The sequence below is a fragment of the Eublepharis macularius genome, chromosome 9 (genome assembly GCF_028583425.1).
Source record: "Eublepharis macularius isolate TG4126 chromosome 9, MPM_Emac_v1.0, whole genome shotgun sequence".
Taxonomy (NCBI): Eukaryota; Metazoa; Chordata; class Lepidosauria; order Squamata; family Eublepharidae; genus Eublepharis; species Eublepharis macularius.
The window spans coordinates 64,541,918-64,567,762 of record NC_072798.1 but is presented as its reverse complement, the minus strand read 5'-3'; the positions used below and the strand labels follow the sequence as shown (position 1 = coordinate 64,567,762).

The following is a 25,845-nucleotide window of genomic DNA, read 5'->3' as shown; positions in this document are numbered from 1 at the left end:
AGGGACTATTAATCCTTCCAATGCCATTTTTCTGACCTGAGGAGACACTTCTTCCTCTTTGCAGGTATATAGATATGCACACAGGTTTAGATTTTGTCATCTCTTCTTCAAATAAAGAATTAGACACCTACTTCAAATGACAGCCAGTGCGGTGTAGTTTAGGATTTGGAAAAACCATTTGACTCCCCATTCTGCCATGGAAGCTTGCTGAATGATTGTGGACCAGACACACTTAGAGCCTAACCTACCTCACAGTTTTGTTGTGAGGAAAAAATAGAGGAGAGGAGAATTATGTAAGCCACCTTGGTGCCCCTCTGGGGAGAAAGGTGTGGCGTAAATGAAATAAATAAATAAATACAAATCACATGGATGTAGGAGAAGCCTAAAAAATCTCACTTATTAGTGTAATTCATATCCAGGACCTTCTGTTTGTGTCTTGGTAAGTGTGGGCTAAATTAGGGATTCTGTCGCAGCTCTCCAGCTGGCCACTGCCTCTGCCGGCTGCTTGACTGGCTCCCATCCCCCCATGCTCTGGCTGCTTGCCTGCCTCCCTCTCCCTCCTCAGACTCTGCAACCGCTCACACTGCCTCCTACCTGCCTTTGCTTCCTTCCCCTGCACTCTAGGTAGCTGCACACCTACATTCCTGGAGGGAGCAAAGGCAGGAGGAAGGTGGCAGGAATACACACCACCAATGTGAGCATGGGGGAGGGGAGGCAGGCATGCAGGAAGGGGTAAGGAGGTGACTGAGTAGCTGACAGAGGCTGTGGCAGTAGCCAGGCAGAGAGCTGCAATGTGGGAATGAAGGGCTAGGGAAAGGACAGGGTGGGCCAAGCCGTGACTTCCAAGCAATCAGCCCAGGCCCTGATAGACAGGATGACCTAAGCCATGCCTGACCAATTAGCCCAGGCCCCCAAAATACAGGTTTGACTCAGCCCTGCCCTAGCATACCTCAGGCTCAAGTGGGAAGCTGGGCAGCAGATGGATGGGGGGGGGGGAGAGAATACATGTCCCATGCAAGCAGGCACTCACTCCCTTGCCACTTGCATGCACTGCTGCTACTGCACTGTTGCATATTCCTGGACCTGATCACAGGACCAGGTATGGAGTACTTCGTAGTGCCCACTGGCATACTGTAGTCTGGAAGGCTAGACAGAAAACTTGATCTGCAACCGTTTAACTGGAACAGTGTTTCTGCTCATTCACAGAGTGCAGTTCCAACATTTACTTTGCAGAGGAGTTAGCTGTGTTAGTCTGTAGTAGCAAAATCAAAAAGAGTCCAGTAGCACCTTTAAGACTAACCAACTTTATTGTAGCATAAGCTTTCGAGAATCACAGTTCTCTTCGTCAGATGCAACTGCATCTGACGAAGAGAGCTGTGGCTCTCGAAAGCTTATGCTACAATAAAGTTGGTTAGTCTTAAAGGTGCTACTGGACTCTTATTGATTATGCAACATTTACTTTGTGATTTTTTAAAATAGATACAGGGGGTGAAGTGTCATTTCACCACAGTTCTCAGCACTATGCAAATAAAGCAGATGGAAGAATGCTGGCTCTTCATCTCAAAAGCTATGGTTCACTGTACTGTAATTTGTCCCAAGCAAATCTACGCTATGAAAAATACACCCAATTACATTCTTCACTAGCCACGTATTCACAAAACCCGTACCTTCAATCCTTAGCCCTGCACACTATGACAGACCCAACTGGAAAACACAGGTTGAGAACTGTGGCCAAAGAATACCAATATTTTATGGTTTCCCTATAAATTTCTTTGTACTTGAATCATAACATAAGAACAAGTCCTAAAAGTGCCTAGAATTTTATGACAACAAAAAGTATGCATATGAAGAACAAAGTGATCGCTATATGTAATAATATCCAGGGAACAAAGTTTGACTCTGTTTATACTCCACTTACACTACATATGTTGTATGTATTTTCAATGGCTAAATAAATTATTTCATAGTCCATAGACAAAGGGTATTTAAAAAGTATATACACTAAAAACTTGCAGAAGCAAATCTTTTCCTACATCTCTGTAAAACTTGCAAAAAGCCAATGCTAGAAGCCTTGTGGGGAAAATGCTATGAGCCACACTCCCACAAGACTCCCCAACACTTAGCATTGGTTTTTAGGGGTCTTATGAAACTGGAAATACTACTATAAACCCTTTCCATAGGATCCAACCTGCAGAAATAAATGGGCCCAACACATTATACAGAAAGAAATTAAATACCGTCTTCAGGTCAGAGTAGATCATCTCTTCAGATTGTTAAGCCAGTATTCTTCTTTCACATCCATACCCGTTTCACAGACAGGAACGAGCAGTATAAGATCATTCAGTATGAATTGACAGTCTTTTTTGACCATATACAATATGGTAAATGTTCCCATTTCTAAAATGCTTAACTTCAGAGTAATTACAATAGCATCTTCAACATGTTATCACTTGGGTTCCATATAGCACAAATAATAGTTAGCTGGACATATAGCAAGTAGGGTTGCCAAGTCCAGGTTGGGAAATTCCTGGAGAATTTGGGGTCAGAGCCTGAAGATGGTGGAGTTTGGTGGGGGGCGGCGGCTCTGTGGGGTATAATTCCATAGAGTTCATCCTTCAAAGCAGCCATTTTCTCCAGGGGAACTGATCTCTGTTGCCTGGAGATCAGTTGTAATTCTGGGAGATCTCCAGCTATCACCTGGAGGCTGGCAAGCCTAACAGCAAGTCTTCAAAAATCCAACTAGAATAGATGCTAACGTCTGTATCAGTTCTAGATCAAAATAAGAACTAAAAAGACCATAATTTCAGAAAATATAATTTACTGATGTTTCAATAACTGTGCATAACCAGTACTAGTGAACGAACTGTAATCTACAAACATTTGAAAAGTTGTTTTCAAATTGTTAGTTAAAACTCGTTTTTTCACAGATTTACTACAAATCAGCATAAAACCACCACATGGAATAAATACTTTGTTCATTATACCTGGAATAGTTATTTTCTTGCTCTACTGCAATTATTGCAACTTCCATTTTTAAAAAACCCTCTACCGTTTTATAAATATTCAACTCCTCTGCAGTTTTACAAAATTTGGAGAGTACCTAATTTTGAGAAACATAAATTCCTTAAATCCAAAAATTAACTTCTTGTAAACTTGGGCTGGAAATAATGAAACGTTTTTTCCAGAATATTCAGCATATATCATAACTGATCAGAGTTACTTAATTTGTGTGCTATATCCTCAAGAATCAAACATGCAGAGGCTATTATTCTGATACACTCAGCCCCATACGCACATGTAAGGAATTCCAAAATATCAGTCTCTAGCAGAGCTCTACTCTTTCTTCAGCCACTGCTCTTGCACTGCGGTAAACATGTGGAATATCTCCTGATTTTTTTTATTACTGCCAATGTGGTAGGGGAGGAGTTTTGAGCAGGGTGGCCAGCTTCCAGGTAGTGGCTGCATATCTCCTAGAATTATAACTGGTCTCCAGTCCACAGAGATTAGTTCAACTGGAGAAAATGGCTACTTTGGGGGGTGGACTGTATGGAATTATGCCATGCCAAGGTCCTTTCTGTCCCCAAACCCCCCTTTCTCCAGGTTTCTCCAGGTTTCACCCCCCAGATCTCCAGGAATTTCCCAACTTGGAGCTGGCAACCCTAGTTTTGAGTCTGATTTAGAGCACAAGTGCAAAGGAGAGAGAGTAGTAGCCTGTAGGGAGAATTATATGATACCACCTGCAAAAAAAAGCAGCTTTGGGGTTATAATTTGGATTAGGAAAATGACCTGAAGGGAAAGATTTAGGTAACCCCTCTTTCCTGTGCCATGATTCTGATCAAACTCAGAACCCTCTATCAATTGATTTGATCTGTAGTAAAGTTTTTAAAAAATTAAGGCATCTATCATATCAAGATATCAGCTGAGAAAGAAAAAACTAATCATCAGCATTCTTACTAGTTAATTAATGAAAATATTTATATGATTATTTTCCTCAAAATGGATTACAAACCAATTTTTTAAAAATCAATTTAAAACATTAACAAAATGAAATCTGAGATAACCCCCTCTCCAAAAGATGCCTGCAAAAGATGCCCCATTAAAAGCTATGGAAAATAAGAGCCTTGTGGGGTCTGCTGAATATTTCTCAAGACATCACTACCTGCTGGTTCTTTTCACACTGGGATTTTAAAGCATTTCAGCTTCCCATGTTTGTGGGACTTGCAAAGTAATCACGGGACGCAGAACCGATGTTTGTCTGCGGCATCCCTAATTTTTCTCCCTGCGGACATACCACGATGTTCTTTTGAAGCTGCTGCCAAGTCGCGTCTGGCCCGATTAATGCCAGTGTGAACTCTGTACTCTCCTTCTGCTTCTCTCCCCTCTCCCTTTCCCCGGGAGCTGATTGGTTTGTGCAGAATTAACCACTTCCACCCTCCTCAGCTTTCTGAACTCCTTGTCTGCCATTTTTTTAGTAAAGTGAGGTAAGGCTCATAAGGTTGCTTCTCTGTTGGTTTCTTTCCTCTCAAGTATGCATGTACTCTCTTATTTTTTTTCCAAAGCAAGGAACAATTCCTAAGTTTGTTGCTAATTCTCTTCTGGCCTTAAAAGCCAGAAAAGGGTTAAATGGCTGCTTTTCCCTTCCTCCCTTGGGGTATGCACACACACTCATTTTTTTTTCAAAGGCAAGAATGGGTTGTAACATTGTAAGGTTATTGCACTTTCCTCCTGGCTTTAAAAGCCAGGAAAGGATTAAATGGCTGCTTTTCCCTCCCTCCCAGGCATGTTTCAGGCTTTACCAAAGAGGAAAAAAAACCCAAGTATTTTGCACAGCCCTTTGGAAACAAAGTCACAGCTTGTTGGGAGGGGATGAAGTAGCAGCATTTTAACCCTTTCCTGGCTTGGCTTTAAAAAAAATGAGAGTGGGACAAGCACGAAAAGTAAATGTTTTCCCCCAGAATTCCTCCGCCAATTCCCTCTCCAGTGGGCAGGGGACAGCCCAATCAACAAAAGGGAGGGGAATGGGTCATGCTCAATGTTTTAAAAAAAAAAGTGTGACATGAATTGCAAAGCCCCAAAAGCCCAAAACTGCACCAAGGCTTCAAAGCTGGTCTGAAGTGAAGCACAGATGCCAAATTGAAATTGCAGTGGACAGTCTGAAATGAACAGATGCAATGCCAAAGCCACTGCAATTGGGGTGAATTCTCATAAATGGCGGTTTAAACCATAAGTGTGAAAAGGGCCACTAACTACCACACACTATTGCTGACTCTCTTAGGTCATTCACAGAATATCTATATTTGTAAAAAAAATTATGCACTCTCCTCATTTTTACATATTATAGAAAACTTTTCTTTGCTTACATGTCACTTAACCTGTGATGAAAGAAGCTGAAGGAAAGTTCCATGAAGGGCTATTATACAAAGTTCTGCTAAGGTGTGGAATTCCAAATCAAGTAAGAACTGCTGACAATGAACTTTGTGGCTGAGCAAGCATTTCTGTTTACTTTGTCAACCTGCATGATGTTTACAGGTGGACAGCCACTTACCCCCTTTTCTACTTGGACTTTTTGCCTTGACATTTGGTAGGTGCCAATGATACTAATCGTCAGGGCTTTTTTTCAGCTGGAACGCAGTGGAACGGAGTTCCGGAACCTCTTGAAAATGGTCACATGGCTGGTAGCCCCGTCCCCTGATCTCCAGAAAGAGGGGAGTTTAGATTGCCCTCCGTGCTGCAGTGTGGAGGACAATCTAAACTCCCATCTGTCTGGAGATCAGGGGGCGGGGCCACCAGCCATGTGACCATTTTCTCGAAGGGCAACTCACTGAGTTCCACCACCTCTTCTCCCAGAAAAAAAACCCCTGCTAATCGTTATCAAACAAAGCAGACATTGTTATTAATTAATTAGTCAATTGCGGGGGGGGATCCCTTTACTTCTCCTTCCAAATGTTTTCTCCCACCCCTAATGACAGTGCAATAGAGAAGGCTAACGCTAGGAATTGCCAGAAACCCTACAGTTGTATGTATTGACTCTGGCGATGTCACCAATGTCACATGCATGCTGCCTTGTTCTCATCCCACAGCCTTCCTCCTGTTGGCCTGGCAACCCTACTTCCAATGTAAGATGTTTTTCTAACTTCTCAGAAAGGAACTATCAGATCTAACTTACAGACTTCAAAGAAAACATTTAAAAGTCAGTATCATACTATTCCATGTTTTAAAAATTCAAAACAGCAGAGGGGGGGCTTTTTGGCAACTTGAAGAGAACAATTAAAACTAAGGTATGACGCTTTATCAGCACAGTTAACATGTAAATAATTACCTATGTTAAGAAAGTTGCAAAAGAGCATGCCAATATCATACTTTTCAGATTGTTAACAGCAGCAATAGCCAACAATTAGGCAACTGTTCTCTGTACAAGTGATCAGTGGTTCCATGAAGTGGTTCTTGCTGGGGGTGGAGCTCTGATGAGTGAAAGAAGAAGAAAGTAATGTGGAATACTGGTCCTAAGGAAGTTGTACTTAATTACACAACATTAATCACAGATTATTGAACTCTGCTCATATAAAGCAGTCAAATGCAAAGTTGACTGCAGTAAAATAATGTTAAGGAGAAATTGAAGAAATTAGTTTCCTTGTATGTAAAAACTAAAGCCGTAATGTTCTAGATTTGGGATGGTTTGTATTTTACAGTGAGTAGCCCACTCATGGTATAGTATCAAGCAACTCAGTTACAACTGCGTTCTCTAGCAAGTCTTTTTTCTTTCCTACTTACTATTGCAGGACCCTCCTTCACAACACCTACCTTCATGTTTCAACAACATAAAATAATAATTACGAGCCATATAACTGATTTGTGCAAGGGAACTAATCTTTCAAACTAAGACGTTCCTGACAAGTTCATTAATATTTTTTTAACAAGTCCACTACCTTTTAGCACAGTACTAACCATTTGCTTCTTTTCTAAGGCTTTCATATTTTAGTGCTACAAACTACATGCCTTTCCTTTCTTTCAGGAAATTACTTGTAAGTACAAGGCTAGATGTTATTTTTTTTCCACCAACAGTATCCTAACAGTCCCAGTGCTGTCTTTATATTGAGAATGCAGAAGTATTTGTTATAAAATGTTCATTGCTATGAGTTTTAATATTAACTCATTTTGTGATACACACAAGACAGACAATAGTGCTATATTCAGTAGGAATCAAAGCAGCTCTGTTACATTTCAAAAATAATGTTAAATAGCATTTTAAAGTTTTAAAGCATAAAAACAGCAATGTTTCATCTCAACATTATGAAATAAACTTAATATCATTATCAAGCCAATCAACTCCTTCCCAGAATCTATATTCCAGTTTAACGAATTAATAATAATAGAAAAATCTGGGCTGTGAAGCTATCAGATATTTTCAATATTCGGAGAAATTCTCTTAATAGTATCTCAAAGATGCTTCCACACCAACAATGTGAAAAAGCTACCTTAAGTTCTGCATTTTTCTGTCAGCAGCTTTTACCAATATATAGCACAGAGTGACACAAGCAAGACCTCTCCTGACCAGTTAACAAGAATACAAACCAATAATATCCCATAACAACTTCAGCACTTTATTTGAAAACAAATTCTCCTTTGATCAATGAAATCATCTGAAAAGCACAAAGCAGTATCACACTGCAATGTGAACACAGCATGGGGTGTTCAAGGCTTTTAGCAGCTACCTGTACATCTCCCTCTCTGTCTCTCTTTATACACATATATATACATACACACACACACATATTTACAGAGTTCTTTGTTGTCTGACAATAAATTAAAAAAAGGCAGTCATGTTTAGACATAAAACCATTAAGCTACGTTTATGGAATACTGCAATACAGCTACCGAATGAACAATAAGGAAAGCACCATACCTTTAGTGAGTCTCCTCAGAATTTGACAACGGCATTTAAAAGAGACAGCTATCATTCTCGCTTACTGCCTTCAGCGGCAAAGTATACTCAAGGCTCCGCTTTGGTGGATGCAGCAGAAGCATATGAATTCCTTGCTCACATACCAGAAGAAAGGTAGTCCCACTGGGGAGTGACAAAGCTTAATTCCTCTTGGCTGATGCAGAGATCAGCTCCATGTCATCCGGCAAAGCTGTGTCATTCAGTACTACTACTACTGCTGCCACCCCTTGCAGCACCAGATCAATGGCTTTGAAAAAGCAATATTTCTTTTAACAGCGGCAAAACATCAAATAGTATAAGATGCTGGCAAAGGTACTAAACGGAGCTCTACTACAGTCTCCCAGGCTTCTGTACTGTGCAGTGAGCTCCAGTTTCTGTTCTAGGCAAAGGGCCATGCATTTCAGCACAATCAGGGGATTTTCCCCTCCTCCCCCTCCCCCTCCCCAAATCCTTCAGATATTTAACTCTCTCTTAGTGTTGCCCACTGAACAATAATAAGAGAAAATACATCATCCTTCTCCAATACGAACAGCAAATTCTTACATTGTTCTGCAGTTTAAAACATGAATTCAATATGAAAGGATTCACTGATCTTCCCAGAGTGTGAGGGGGATGGGAGATGAGAGAGAGAAACCGATATGCCACGCAGAAGGGGAATAGGAAGGAAGGGAGCTTTCCAAACAGGTACAATCATGAAGCATAATGATGATACACAGAAGATACTCAGTGAGTCAGGAGATTTGATTGCTTATTTATAAATAATTTGATTTATAAATAAGCAATCAAATCTTACCAAATTTAAACACACATCTACATATTACATGTTTATTCAAATATTTATCTATACAAAGCAAAGGAATTTGGTATTTATGTTTCATTCACAAAATAATGATGTGGAACTTGACACTGACAGGTTTCCAGCCATCGCTTGTTAACAAAGACTTTTCTTGTTGGAAGGATTCGGTTCTAAAACTTTAAAGGTTAACCAGAGATCCCCTTTATGGTCTGTAGGGGACTGCATATGCCCAGTAGAGCTTTTCAAACTTTCTCTCCTACATTTTATAAGACGTGAGACTTTCATGGGAGATTAATATTTTAAAGTCCATCTAAGATAAAAACTAGATAAAACAAAAAATACACACAAAGTTATAAATGTTAAACATTGCAAGCCAAAGCTGAATATATTTTTTTTTAAAAATCTTAAATCATTTTAAAAGATGTTCGGAACTCTCAAAAATTTGCAAAGGGGAAAAATAGCGCCATATCTGTGAAACTGCTATCAAATACTCTGCTCTACATGTTGTTAACATGTTATAGACCATGAAGATAGTTTCAGGTGGGTAGTTGTGTTAGTCTGCACTAGATGAGTAAGGTTCAAATCCAATCTCACTTTAAAGACCAACAAGCATCTCTAGACTAAGAAATCTTCACTCCTCCTGTATCTGATGAAGGGAGCTTGTCTTTCAAAAGCGTTATACCCTGGAAACCCTTATTAGTCTTTAAGGTTCTACTGGACTCAAACCTTGCTCATGTTACATATGGATACGGCATTTTCAGATGATCTCAGAGATTATGGAACTTGGCTACTCATGGCTTTTGAGCTTAAAATCCAAACATTGAATAATGCTAAATAGGAAGGCAGTGCAGATGCTGGAGCAAAAATATTATATTGTGCAAACTCCATTTTCCCAATCAGTTATAAGTTCCAGGGGCAAGTGCACTTTTATTTATTTAGTTGTTTATTTGTTTGTCTGTTTTTTATTTATTTATGTCATTTATATTCCGCCTTTCTCACTGAGACTCAAGGCAGATTACATAGTGTGAGATTAGTACAATCAGTGGCAAGGACAAGGGCAGGCACTTCCACACAGTGTCAAGAACATTTCCATAAACAATGTCATGGGGTAAATGAATATAAGTTTACAAAAACATAATATTAGCAAGAATCCTGTAAGGGGTTGAGGAATTGCTGAAACAGAACATAATCAATTCTAGGACTTACATTAAACAACATAAAGCACAGGTAGTATATAGGAGTACATATTTAAAGCAACAGATAATATGTAAGGCAACATAATGGTGAAGTCAATGGTTTCTAACTCCTTAGCGAAACATCTGGGACCCCTTTCCTACAATACCACCCTCCTAGCTGATAAAAAGTCCTTTTTGAATAACTCAGTTTTGCATTGGTTGCGGAAAGGCAGGAGTGGGGGGGCTCTCCTGACCTCCTCAGGCAGGCCATTCCACAGGGTAGGGGCCACCACAGAGAAAGCCCATGTATGGGCTGCAGTTGATTTCACCCATGTACAGGCTGGCACCTGCAAGAGACCCTGGTCAGATGAGCGAAGCTGCCGTGGAGGGACATAGGGAGGGAGGTGCTCCCGTAGGTATGGTGGACCAAGACCGTGAAGCACTTTGTATGTAATAACCAATATCTTGAACTGAGTACAGTAACTGATATGAAGCCAATGGAGTGACTGTAGGATGGGAGTGATGTTCAAGCTCCTGCTCCTGATAATAGTCGAGCTGCACCATTTTGCACTAATTGGATCCTCCTAGTTAACTTAGATGGGAGATCAATGTATAATGCATTACAATAGTCAAATTTTGATGTTACCATAGCATGGATCCAGGTGGCCAGGTTGGCCATGTCGAGATAAGAAGCCATTTTCCAGGCTAGAGTGAGATTGTAGTAAGCATTTTTTGCAGCTGCCTTAACTTGTTTTTCTAGTAGTAGCGCTGGATCCGGTATAATCCCTAGGCTCTTAACCGAGTCTGCAAGGGCCAAACAAACTCCATTGAAAGTGGGGAGTACAATGTTTTTCAAGATCTCTGACTTCGCAACAAGCATCACTTCAGTCTTGTCTGGGTTCAATTTTAATTTGTTATTTTTCAGCCATTTCACCACGGCTGTCAGGCAGTGATCTAAGATTTCTACTGCATCCTGTGGGGATCTGGATAGTGAGATATAGAGTTGGGTGTCATCTGCATATTGATGACATCCCACTCCATAGCTGCGAATGAGTTCTCCTAAAGGTTTTACGTAGAGGTTGAATAATATGGGAGATAAGATTGCGCCCCGTTGGACCCCACAAGATAGTTCCCACTCTGGAGATAGCTGATCTCCAACAGAACCCTTTGAGTCCATTCCCTTTGGAGGAGAGAGCTCTGACTGACTACTGACAGCAGTTCTGTAGTATTTGCTTTATTTACAAATGATCAGATTTTCCTGATGACCAGTACAAAATCATGAACAATGGTATTAAAGGTTCCTCGAAGGTCAATTTCCTATCCTCTGAAGTGAGGTGTATCAACTTAAGCTACAACTGCCATTTCAGTGACATGTTCAATATTAGTTAATTTACAGCAACAGCTTCAGCCACAACAAAAATCTAGCCCTATCTAAGAAAGACACCTTTGCTTGTTGGTTTCCAACCCTGATTCATATGCAGTATCAGAGCTTGGACTCTTGTGCTAATATTGTCCTAGTGTTGTGCTAGTGTTGTGAATTTTTGTCAGCAAAAGTAGAAGAGTAAGAGTCCAGTAACACCTATAACAACAAATTTTCTTATTCTTACAGATGCTCCTGGACTCTTGCTCTTTTCTACTGCTACAGATAGACGACCCATCTTGATCTGTCAGCAAAAGGTTATTTATCTGAAACCTAACCTTCCTCCAACTATACCAATTTATCTACAAAGCAATCATGAAACACATAAATCACATTGCCACCTCTGCTCCAGATGAACTCAGCCAATGGTAATATGAATCCAAACTATTCAAGGGCTCATTTGCATAGAATCTGTCATAATATGTATCATCCCTGCTAACAGTGTCCTTCTACAGCTTGAGCAGGCCATACAGAAATTCAGTCTCTATGCAAGTGGATAAATGAACACCAACTAGTATTCAATGCAGCATACAGAGAATAGCTGGAAATTATTTCAGGCTTCCTAACCTGGAAGCAACCAAATTTTAAAGAGAAGTTTCAAAACGTGGTTATAACATAAAACTGCTCAATTAAAAATAATTAGCAAATCTGATATTGTAGAGTTTGGGATTAACAAACATTCGGATTGACTTCCAAGCTGTTTTTGTTCTGTTTCAGCTGTTAATACTATCTTTCTTGCTATGCTAGTTTATCACCAGCAGCTGCAGGTTCAGAATGGGCATCTAACTGGATCTTGTATTCATTTGCTCCATGCATAGAAGTATGGTGTAGCTATTGGTATTTATTATGTTTTCTTGGCCTTTTTGCCCTATTGTATGAGAACATTTTTCTTTTCTGTGCCCATGTACTCACTGGCTTACACCTTTATATTTTGACAAAGTAGGCTGTGGTTCATGCAAGCACATGCCACAATAAATGGGTTACTCTATAAAGTGTTACATAGCATGTACCAGTAGAATCAATAACCAATCAATGAGGTTTCCTAAATTCACTGAGTGCCCCTCCTGCTCCCATCTAGACCCATTTTTTATTATTCAAGTGTATGGACATTCTGAAACAATCTTATCTATTGTATATGGAATCTAAAAACAGGTACAATTATGTATGCATGAGAATTACTTGCTACCCTAATGTATCCGCTCATCCAATCAGCAAGCTAATTTAAGTCTGGGTCAAACCAATGCCAATCTGCTTCATTAGCTCCTCAGTTTTGTTTTATATTTTGAGCAGCTCTAAGAAGAAAGAACAAATTGCTTTCAAGTTCTCCTGTATGTGTGTGTGTATATAAATCTATTGAATGCACTTGTTAATTGCTAGTATCAGCAAGTCTTTTTATGTTTCTATGGGAGAAGATCCCTTAGCTTGTCTGAGAATGAATCTTTTTGCAACTAAGGCAACTCTGCCCATCCAATGACTCAACCTTGACTATAGCAGATGAATAGCTGCAATCAGGGCTTTTTTTCAGCTGGAACACAGTGGAACGGAGTTCCAGCACCTCCTGAAAATGGTCACATGGCTGGTGGCCCAGCTCCCTGATCTCCAGACAGAGGGGAGTTTAGATTGCCCTGCACACCACTGGAGTGGCGCGGAGGGCAATCTAAACTCCCCTCTGACTGGAGATCAGGGGGCGGGGCCACCAGCCATGTGACCATTTTTGCCGAGGGCTATTTAAACTTTTAAAAACTCTCCCTTTGTTCCAGATTACCCATTGTGTGGGTCCAGATGACGCCATTGTGTAGTCCTGTGCTGGCAACCCACTGAGTTCCACCACCTCTTTTCCCAGAAAAAAAGCCTTGACTGCAATGTATCCAAATATTAAGTGGCCTAAAATGAAGGATAGTTTTGTGGAAAAGACAGATCTACGCAACACTGATATAAGCCCCTGCAAGTCTCAAATATTAGATTCAATGAAAGCTTTAGAAGATGTCTTCTAGGATATTTGATGTAGGATCCATTGGACTTGTTTGTTTTGTGAATCTGTATTGTTTTTATGAATCTGTATATTCAAGATCTTCAGAAAAATTTATATAGGCACCATTTATATAGGATCATGTGTTTTACTGAAAGAAAAATTAATTCCGTTTACTCAGGTTATTTTGATTTTGGTTATTATTTATAGCAGCTATCAATGATTTGGCACAATTTCTTCTGCATACTCATCACTACTCATAGGTCTATCATCTTTTGCATTTTCCCCATGGTTTGGAAATACATTTGGAGGACCACAATTTACAGTATTGCTGCTCTCTTTTTTATAGTTATGCAAGCAATAAATCATCTTCAGTTGATGTTTAAGTATGTTGCTTAAGTACATTCCTGCATATGGATTACTTTGCTAAGTCAGGTATTTTATGGCAGATACTGTACATTTGTTGTTTAACTAGACTAATAAATCCCAGTTCTCATTTTTTCTGAGATGCAGCATCAGTCAAATATCATGATGTGATTTAGAAGTATTATCTATGGGGGGTCATAGTGATTAAGCTGATCGCATAACATTGTACCTATACACAATGTAGTTGTACTTTGCTGCTCTTATACCATCTTTAATGTTTTTTATCTGCCTATAACCTAGGAAAATGGGTACAGCAGCCAAAGGTGGGATGCAAATCCTCATTATCCTGTGTGTAATGATATATTTTCATGACATGAATAAGCCTGAATTTGGATCACTCATCCTGCCCAGTTGGATTTCCACTTTCATAGCAAACCACAGTTTGTAATCCAGAGGTTAAAAGATAGTGCAGGGTGCCAGTAAGACAACATCTTCTGCTTCAAGTTCTTTGGGAAAAACAGGACACCCAAGAAATGTGATTTTAGCTCCTGTTGTAATCACAGAAATTTGTAAAGACCCCAAAACATGCTTAGCAGGGCAAACCAGGGCAAAGCTTGGTTCATAGGGGAGAGAATAAACCATAGTATTTCAAACATTTGCTATAAAAGTACAAGTCTTTAATGAATGATCCCACACACAAAGGGAAACATATGAGCTCAAGAATCCCTCAAGTTCATTTATGTAATGACAACCCATAGGCTGTTGTCCAGACTGACATCATGTGCCTTTGGTCCAATCTGTACCTTTAAACATTGCAGATGCTCTTGAACATTGGGAACATCCCTATTCTCACAACAGGATCACTGCCTGAGCCTTTGTTCTTCTGGCCTCATTACAAATTACTGGCAGTTAATCTTTCTATTAAGCTAATCCTAATAGTTTTATTTTATATAAATTTAAGAATGTCTAAACTCACAACAGACTTTTACTTATTAAAGTATAGCTACAGCTGAAGTCCATTCAGCCAAATATACAACATGGAATTCGTTCATAGTGAGAACAAACCCAGTTTATTTAGAGAGTTGTGTGATTTCCTCCTCCTCCTCTTGTGAATATAGCCTGAACTAGTATTAAACTGACCTAGATGGCCTGGCTAGCCTGATTTCGTCAGATTTTGGAAAGTAACCAGGGTTGGTCCTGGTTAGTGCTTGAATGGGAGATCACCAATAAGGCCCAGGGTTGCTATGCAGAGACAGGCAATAGCAAATCACCTTTGAATGTCTCTTGCCTTGAAAACCCCATGGGGTTGCTATATGTTGGCTGTGACTTGATGGCACTTTATTCATACACAGCACTAAACTGTGCTTTAGAGTGCAATCCTAAACAGAGTTATGCCACTCTACGCCTGCTTAAATAAATGGGATTAGACGGGAGTAACTCTGTTTAGGATTGCACTGTTAAGACTCCCAGGGTACTGAATACCCAGGTTGATCAGACATCTGAATCCAGACATCTCAGCAAACTGGAGTTAGACTGAAGACTTTCTATACTAGGAAATCTTGGATTCCAGCTCTGTGCACAGGAGCAGGAGGGAGGGCTTACGGAAAGCCTAAACAAAGTAGGCTTGTGCTCATCTTGAACAAACACTATTTTGTTTGTGATTTCAAAATGCATCCTCAGAGATTTAACTTCTTGGCAGGAGACTGACCGCAAAACAGCATGCCTCCATGTTACAGGAAGCAACTACAGCTGTGCCGATTTCCACCCTAATCATGCATAATAATATTTTTCTATGCTGTGCCGATTAATGCAAAAGAATCTAGGTCATGACCTGATAACCTTAATCCATGCAAATCAATTACTGGGAGAAATGAAAGTGATCATGTTGACCGTTGTGAGTGTGTGTGTGTGGGGGGGGGGCAGTGGGAACTGTACTGCATATATTTCCAGAACCCCAGTTTTGAAAGAGACATTAAAACATCTATCCGAAAAGCAAAATCAAGTTCCTTGAAGTTCAGTAAGTGCTATGACATAGTGGTTAAGTGGTTGGGCTGCAAATCAGCACTCTGTTGGTTCTAATCCCACTACTGCTATAGTTTAGCCGGTGGCCTTGGACAAGCTACTCTTCTCAGTCCCAGCTCCTCAGTGGTATTGTGGGAATCGCACTCTCATGTCGAATCTGTCTAGAGTGGTATAAGCCCAGTTATTATTATTATGAACTTGCATTTCCTGTTCATCGATTCATTGTTACTTCTGAAGCTATTCTGAATTACAAATTATGTAAAGGGAATCAAAGCACATTTTGTTTCATATCTTATTTATAACCCTTAGGGAAAATAATGTGGTTTCATAAGCTAGAGGTCTGGTTTAAATGAGGGAGTTTAATATACTGCAATGTGTACTTTAATATAATATTATTTCTACTCTATATTGCTCTCTTTTTTAATTCAGGTGTAAAATATTTTAAAGCTACTACTGTTAACTTTTAAATCTGCTTTCTGAGATTTCAGTATGATACACCTCAGAGGTCTTTGTTGGACTTTTTTATTGTTTTGCTGTTTTATATTTAAGTTATATTTTATAGTATTTTATGGTTTTTATATATTGTTGCAATTGCTGTTAATATGATGTTGTGACTTGCTCTGAGCCCACTTGTGGGGAGGGTGGGATATAAATCAAATAAATAAACAAATAAACCAACAAACACCATGGCAAGGAACACTGGACCTGCATGTAGGTTGTATCCAGAAGCAGAACTGGGGAAGACTGAGCACAGTTCAGTACAATCTTTTACTATCAACAATTAATAACCCACACAAGTCCCAGGTACAACATCCATTCAAATCCATAACCACATTATAAAAATAAAATATAAACAATGTACACATGAGATGTTAACTTGGTGCATATTTTCATTGCAGAAAGCAAAAACTGGCTGCAGAGACTGTAATTCTTTGGTCAACTCCCGCCAACAGCATTTTGAGCATCCTCTGTTTCGAAAAACATTTTTTATCACCCAGCACCAGTTCCAGAAAATCTATGCGTGCTTCATGTTAGAATGAATATTTTGATAACCCCTTGTCGACAATGCAGATGGAAGCACGTTAAATCTGGCCAGTGTAAATGCAAAGTGATATCTTGGGACAGTTAATAATGATGTTCATGTCAGTGTGGGATCATTGGGACTAGGGAAGACTGAATAAAAGTTGGCAGGATCCAACAGCATGTTTGCAAGTCATTTTAGAAAACTCCACACTTTTCATATTAGTAATTTATTAACATTTGAAGCAACAATTTCTCAGATTCCCGAAGACCTCCTAACAGACAAGCCCCCACCAGAATTTCATAATACTATTGAGAACTCTTTTGAGTATCTTTTGACAGAATGATTCATGATGGACATGCCTCTTTTGAAATATGTATAATGAAATAAAACACAAGCGGAGTAGTTTTTCACAACACTGAAAAGCAAAAGCATAAAAGGAAAAGGAAAATATAACTGAAGCAAAATCACTGTGCACCTTCCCTTCTGCCAACGTATTTCAATGACAAAAATCAAATAAAAAACAAAATAAAACAAATGACCCACACAGGCAAACTATATTTGGTTTCTTCTAGCAACACACATGCAATTAAAGACTACTAAGATTTAATTTAATCTCAAAATGAAAGGATCTCTCTAAGAAATAGTTTCCACATGCTACCGTTTGTGGTTAAAGACCTCTGTAATTCCAACAGGGTTTTATACTTTTCCAATTAGTCACAAAGCTTCTCCTCCTGTTGTTGTTGAAATGTAACAAATCAAATAAGAAACAGGGGCTTATTTTAGGGAACAGTTTGATTTGGAAGTTCTTGGGGAATGGCTAAAGAAATTGAAAAGGAGATGATATGAGCAGGAATAGGGAATGGAAAGAAAATTAAAGAGAGTGAAAGATCTGGGCAGTAGCTCAGCACAGAATTATATACTTTTGAGAAGGTCATATGAGCATAAGAAGATTTCAGGAATAAGACCATCATTCTGCCTAGCCCAGTATACTCTATTTAGACTCTCAGTAACTCCCCAGCGCTGCATCCACACAGATTCTCCAGGACACATTTATCACAGCTGTGAATCTAGAGGCATGTACATGGAAGCAGAGCTTTCATGTGGGAGGCTTTCTGCTTACTTCCCTCCCTTTCTGCTTGATTTCCCCCCACTATACCACCACAGGGCTTTCTTACAGTTTTTTTTTAAATGTAAGTGGTATAGCGATCACCACTAAAGGGGAGGAAAAAACTCTCAAAAAGACTTCTAGTGGTATGATGGGAAAAATGGCAGCTGTGAGGGCCTGAGCTATGGAATGGTGCCAATGTGGGCAGGACCGTTGAAAATATGCATCTTCCCATCCAGACAGTGTAATAATCCACTTGGACTGTGTTCTTCTCAAAAAGATGGTAGCGAATCATGTTTGGTAAACAAAGTACTAAGGATGAGGAAGACATGATTAAAGCTCAATTAGACCACCACATCTGTGAATGCTGCAAATAAAAGCACTCTAATTTGGACACCAAAGTGGACAAAAGCCTCTGTCTGGAAGCAGCCAGAAATTGTTTTTTCATCACCTTCTTTTTCATTGAGGCCAAGGATTGAACCCAGGTCTTCCTGTAGGTGCTATGGAGCTTATGCAAGAAGCCAGTCCCTGTTCTGAAAACTTAAATTATAATGATCAGCAAGGTTGGAGAAAGGATCTGTCTGAGACAAAGAAGAATCACTCTGAACAGAAAGGCTTAGGATAGGTGGCTTAACTCAATATAAAAAAGCTTCATATAGAATAATTCTGGGTCTGCCACCTTATCCTTTACCCCCTAGCCAAGATTAATTTCAGTACTTTTAAGCATGACTTCTCCCATTACAAACAGAGCAAGCGAAAATTGTATTTTTGAAAATAATTTAAGTTCATGAAGTTTCTTTAAAGGAAAAAAGAGGGCAAAGTGCAGCAGTAAATAGGATCAGACGAAAATGTGGAATGATGTAGCAACTGCAACATTCAAGTCAAAGCGACAAGCAAGAAGATAATGCTTTTAAAATGCTACAGGCAAAAGAAGAAATTTTCACTGACACAAAGATGTTTATGTCTGTATAGAAACAGCAAAGACAGTATTCTATTTCCTTTGTGTAGCTGTCCAAGTATGAAACTGTAACTGGCAGGTAAGGCTTGGATGCTATTTGAACAACAGAAAACCAGATAAACACTCTTTTTATGCCAAACTTTGTTTATCCAATTTCTTACATGAAGAGAAATAGGTGAAGAATACAAGAAATGAGATCATATATTCAACATCAGAACATGTCAGGAAAGTAACAGAAAAATATCTGGTACCCAATTTAAAGGGCTGACAACAGAGATATAAATGTGCTTCCCTTTAAAAAAATAAAAGGGCTGAAAGAACGATGCAAGTGGTAAACATGATCCACATGCTTCCATGCGCATGTGAGGTTATCTCATTAAAATTATTGGATGCAATCTAGGATTTACTTGCAAGCTTGTAAATCTCACTGATTGAAATGCAATTTATGAGCTTATAAGTAGTTTCAGAATTGTGCCCTTTTCCCTGCACACTTAAATTAACTCTGGTTTTTCAATAAATCTCTTGCTATTCTCAATTCAGCTACACAATCATTCAAGCAGAGAAATAAAAGCACTCTAAAAACCAGCAGTGGCCCTTCATTTCAAAGACAGAAAATTATCAATTTAATGAATTCAAGTTGTTTTGTCAGGGGATGAGGCTTGAAACAGGACATCCCTCATGGGACCTAATGAACTACCCTTGGAATTTATCTGCTTGGGACATAGCATTCTTCAGGCATAAACTCAACAAGGGTTATGCAATATTGGCTCCTATAACAGAAAGGTAGAAACCTGCATTCCTGCTTATACATCACCAAGCAGGGGTCCTAGATTTACCCGGGGGCTGGCTTGTGGCTGAAAGACCAAGACTTGTGACTATGCCTGGCAGCCCAATCCCAGGTAGCCCTGGTAAACTGGGAGTGGGATGGTGGGGAGAAGACTGGCTCCCTCTGGTCCTCCTTGCTCTTTTTGTTTGAGCATGAGGTGGCAGATACAGTCTTCTCCTGTTTTCCCTCCCTCCCTTTATTTAGTGTGGCAGATGGGTGCTTGGATTCCTGCTTAGTTAATCATAATTCTAGTCATAAATTCTCAGGGGATGATTTTTGAGGCATTGAGCTGGATCCATCTGGGGGAAGACTGCACCTGCAGGCTATCTCACCCTAATTTGGGGGTCCCCTTAAGGGACTGTGGGGGAAAGCCATGCCGGGATGTGCCCAGCTCTGGAGCCATCATCCAGTTTCACTCCCAGGTTGTAGGGGAACCACAGAGTGGCTTGTACCCAGGTGGGGATCAAATCACCTGCCATCCCATAGTTGGCTTTCAGCAGGCAAGCTAAGATGGGTGCTACTGGACAGCAGTCAGGGTATTTGATGCTTGGATCTGTGCTCTATGCCACACCAATGCTCCATCGGCTGTAATCAATAAAAATTCTAGCTGGTTTCACTTCTTTGTTTTATACTCTGTCACCACCCATCTCAATACTACTGCCCCTGGGAGTATAAATGAAACAATACCTTCTTGGTGCATTTCAGGCTCCAATCCCACTAACTGGCCCTGATCTGGATAGCCCAAGCAAGCCTCATCTCATCAGACTTTAGAAGCTAAGCATAGGTGGCCTGCGTAGCTTCTAATTGGTTAGTAATTGGATGGGAGACCTCCAGAGAAGCCCAGGGTTGCAGAGTCAGGCAATGGCAAACCACCTCTGTTAGTCCCTTGCCATGAAAACCCCACCAGAGGTCACCATAAGTCAGCTATGACATGACACATTTCTCACCACCACCCAACTGACCTCAGCTGCCATTGGCTAGAGGACATACACTCCAAATATAGCCACTCAAGACCCTGGCCTGGGTTAGACATTGAATCTTTTACATAAGGCCCTATGTTCTCTAGAAAGATTCAGCAAGCAGCATATGGAATTTCCATATCATACCATCGTGTAAAAGTAAGTGACCAAAATTGTAAATTGTAATAGTTCAACTGAAGCACCAGTCTCAAGCAAAGGGGCTGCAGAATTTGTAAATTTATGCCAGTACATTCCAACATAGGTCAGAAGTATCTCAATGACATATCACGACCATTCATCACATTTAACAGTTTCTTCTAGTAACATTTTAAAGGCACCAAAGCTAGCACTAGGAAATATACAGAATGTGTTCTTTGCATGGCATACTTAAAGGAAATTTGCTCTTATCAATATCTTACTGAATATAAAGATTTATCAAAGATCAATAAAAAGAACAAAAACCTTCCTGTCACCATAATAAATGTTTCCTCTAGGAAATTAAAAGGCTCATCAAAACCCGAATTACAATCTCAAGATCTATCTATAAAGCAATAGTGTCAGACTTATATCATTTACTAACTTATTATTTCATTTATAATAGCCAAATCACTGCTGCAGTTAATTTCCCAAGATAATTATAAGGTTCCCCTTGCTCACAGATTTCTTCTTGCAACACAGTTGCTTTAATGCCATTGAGACATCCATTTTGTATAAGTTACAATGAAAGAGCAATAATGGTCACGACATTCAAAATGGAAGTCATGGTGTGGTTTAGTGTGCAGAGACTGGGATCAAAAGAATGCCATAAGCAGCTCATTATGCCAAAGGGAACTTTGGTCTTGAGTTACACAATTTCTCGGCATGTGACACACTGGAAGAAATGGAAGAAACTTTTAAAAACAGTTAGCAATATAAGAAGGAAATACATGCCAAAGTCCTTGGTCACAGCTAAATAAGTTACTTAGTCCCTGCTTCCCACTCCATTGCCACAAACCCCTCCCAAGGATTTTAACTAGAGGTGGGAACGATCCAAAAAAAAAATACTGATCAAGCTGTTCGTGGATCTGCGCCGGCGATGACCCCAGATCACCGATCCACACCGAACAAGTCCCGTTTCCGATCGGGGAGGCCAAAGCGGAGGGGCACCCCCCCACACACACACTTAGAGCAGAGGGGGGGGGAGTTTTTAACCCGTGGACGAGCTGCCTCCCCTCAGAGAGTGGACATTTTCACACACACACACATGCATGCACTTAGAGCAGAGGGGGGGAGTCTTAACCCGTCCCTGCCTCTCCAAATAGAGAGAGACACCCCATCAACATGTTTCAGCCAGCTTTTAAAAAAAAGCAGGGATAGAATCCTCCATTCCTCCCCACCCAATTTTAAAAGCAAGCAGCCAGTCTTCCAAAAGCATATTTTAAACACACACACAGAGCCGTGAATGAGCTTTCCCCACAAAATACAGTGTTTTAAAAGCAGGTTAAAAACAGAGAGTGACAGACAGAAAAACAGCCATTCCTCCTACAAAGCCCCGTTTTTAAAAAAATCAAAAAACGTTTGGAGCGCCCATGGCTACAGAACACCCCCTTCCCCCTCCCTCCCCTCTCTTCTCCTGAATGGTGATGCTTTGCTGGCTGCTCCATGGTTGGAAGGAAGCCCTGCTGATCAAGGAAAGCTGGGCTTCCATTCGCATTTCCAGGACGACAGAAGGAGGGCAAACACAGCTCAGGCATTTCCCCCTGGCTCCATTGCCAGGGGAATTGATTCCTAGCGCATGAGTGTCTGCAATCCCGAACAGAAACCGATCGATCTGATCAAGCCCCGAACAAGCAAACCCCTGACCGCTGGATTGGTTGCCGTGGACAGCACCGATTAGCCGGGTCCCGATGGCATGAACGCCATTATCGGGGTTTTTTTCAAATCGTAATGCTGATCGTGCCCATCTCTAATTTTAACTCAGATGCCTTCTTTTAAATCTTTAACTGATGCCATAATCTTTAGAAAATATAATTCTCTTTGTGTACACCCCCACTACATATTTAGCATGCTTCCAACTGTTGTATTCCTGGAAATAAAATATAAAGCTGGAAGTACAAAATGGCTCTTATATCAAATCTTCTTTCTCAAGTTATTTAGGAAAACCTGCATAAACATAATTGATCAAAAGGAGCTCACAAAAGGATGAAACAGTCTGCACAAACATATGCTAATGCATTCTACCAAGTTCTAAGACCCCATTCCTTTCAGGGAAATGCCATAAAACAGTTGAAATGATAGAGCTGCTTTTGGGATGGTGTTTACTATGCAGAAATTCAGAATAGGACATTATACATAAGGAAAGAAAGCAGGGAGAAGGCATGTCTCTTAACAAACATCTTTCTAATGCAAAGCTCAGTGTATATTCAATCTTGAAAAAGCAACACTGCCCTCTTTTCTTTCCTATTCAGGATTTCCTCAGCAATAGTTGAATGCAAGACGAGCTATTGGGGGGTAACAAAACATTTGTGTGATTTTGTGCTGGGCTGGTCTGTTCCAACACAAGCAGATAATTGTCATCTTGCAGGCTAAAAATCAACATTTTGCCTCTTCATTATTGTCATTATTTCTCTGTCTTTCTTCAGAAGTCTCTTTGCTGGAATATACACTGCCTGACTGTCTTGTTATAATATGTTAAAAATCACACATGCTCATATGGAATGCATCTGGATGCCATCTCATTACGATATGAATTCCTGTCATTTTGACTGGGATGCAGAAACACAGTCATAACAACTCAGAGGACACGAGACTATAGCAATCAATCTCCATCACTGAGGAATCTGTGAGAATGTGGATTTATTATCAACCCATTTCACACCTGAGAAGAAAATCTAAATAAAGATTGAATACAGCATCTTCTGTGATGCATGAACATGAAAGGTACCTCAAGCAGAAGGCATTAAAGGTTCACCCTCAATTTGACAAGCACCTTGTTTCAAGATGCTTCTGTCAACAAAGTCATCTGCTCCTGAAACCTAGGTTTAAATTATTGTGGGAAAGCAATGCGCTGCGAAGGAGAACAAGAATAGAGTGCTACGTGAATCACTGGTTTGGGTGTTATTAGGCTGAAGGGGACAGAGGGGGTTCCACAGAGAACACATAAGGTGGTAAAAGCTGATCAAGCAAGTTCTGGCTGAACTCTGGGTTCTACTGGCATTGCAAGTCATTGCGTAAGATTCCGAAATATACAAGGACATGTAAAGGAAAACAAAAGATATTCATTGGCACCAAGATATATTGTGATCTGTACATGGTATATTGTCTGTGGACAGAACTACATGTGATACTCATTGTGGTACTGCCATCAAAACGTAACATTTAGTTAGGCTTACCTGTCCTGTTTCTACACATTCCTTCTTCTGTGATAGTGATGTGGACTGGGAATAAGGGAATACAGAACACTGATGCTCATCATACTGAACAGTATGTTAAGAAAAAAAGGTAACATGGGGCTATAACTTGAGGTGACAGGAGTTCCGTTCTTTAGCTCAGTTTAGATATCACGTGACACCATAGTGTAAGTAAAATGCATATAATCCAAATGTGGGCCACTCTGCTACTCTGGTTAAGGTACAAAATGAGGATCTGTATGGCTTAAAGCTGGTTTATTAACTGCAGCCTTAACTATGGTTTTACTTGCTGTACAAATAATAGATATCCTGGCTCAGTCCTAGATTGTTTGCCTGTGGTGCTGTCATCACAGAACATATTGACAAGTGGAGAACTCCACCTGGGCAACAGTTATATCAAACGTTTTACTTCAAATATTTAAAGTGGCAAGTGCTCAATTGGTAACAAGTAAGGACAGCTCATCAATAACTCATAGATACATACAGTTTATACAATGGACAAAATAAATGATTCCAATACTCCCCCTTAGTACATTCAGACAGAACTAGGGTAATGACTCCAGGACCAAAAGGTAAGTGCCAAAAAGGTCCTTGGAAATAATCTTTCTTAATGTCTCTTATTGTAGTTCTCTTTAGTAATCCACAGTTGACTCAATGGACAGATGGAGATCTGAAAATGACGCCCAAACTGGGGCCGGCTATCTAGGATGCAGATTTCGTCCCACGGACTTCCTCAGGGGCAAGTCTATGGTCCACTATAACATTTACATATCACTTAGTCATTTAATAATACAATGAAGAAAATTTCCAATAAATATGCAATACATTAACAGAGCTTACCCATGTCATCTATTATTCATTCATGACACCCGGAGGATGACGCTGATGCAGTTTTATCTAGTGTACCTCCATTCAAGTCCTATGGCTTTTTATATCTATCTGCCTTAATCCTACTCATTCCAATTAAAGGCACAGCAACCTCAATTTTTTGCTCATCCCAAAAAGCAGTTTAAGGGGTATATGGAACAATGTCCACATTTATGATTTCCTTTTGCAATGCCTTCCAGTGACGGTGTTCTCACAAGGTCTGAGTGGACCAACATATCCCATATACTCCTCGTTCGCCTATACCCTATAGTTGGCGAATGCTCACAGCCCTTAATTTCTGATACAAGGGGCCAATATTGATGAACAATTTTACCTAATTCTATCAGACGCCAATTTCTCCTTGGGTTCAAACAAACTCTCTCTTGGAACTTTACACACACTCTCTAGTGCTTTTTATAGTACCCGTTTGGGATAGCCCTTCTGGATAAAGGCTATGTGCATTTCATCACTGCCTTGACTGTAATCTTCCAAAAGAGAAGAATTCCGTTTGTCTTAACAGTTGTCCATACGGTATGTTCTAGATAGCTGGCCCCAGTCTGGGCATCATTTTTGGATCTCCATCTCTCTGTTGAGTCAACTGTGGATTACTAAAGAGAACTACAATAAGAGACATTAAGAAAGATTATTTCCAAGGATCTTTTCGGCACTTACCTTTTGGTCCCGGAGTCATTACCCTAGTTCTGTCTAAATGTACTAAGGGGGAGTATTGGAATAATTTATTATGTCCATTGTATGAACTGTATGTATCTATGAATTACTGATGAGCTGTCCTTACTTGTTATCAATTGAACACTTGCCACTTTAAATATTTGAAGTAAAACTTTTGATATAACTGTTGCTCGGGTGGTGTTCTCCACTTGTCGATACAGCCAGTGTACCAGGTTTTACTTTTTGCGTTTGCTAAGTCATCACAGAACAGGCTGGGATTTCTGAAGGGGAAGTGAGACAAAGTGCAAAGGATTTGAACGGACATCTATGAGCAGAAGTGAGGCTCCTGGACTTACCT

General features: G+C 40.0%; 1 protein-coding gene across 4 annotated transcripts in view; it reads right to left on the bottom strand.

Annotated features, from left to right (window-relative positions):
* The window catches only part of GRIP1 (glutamate receptor interacting protein 1), a 319,786-nt gene that overhangs the window by 185,757 nt on the left and 108,184 nt on the right, over nucleotides 1-25,845 (bottom strand). The window lies entirely within an intron of this gene.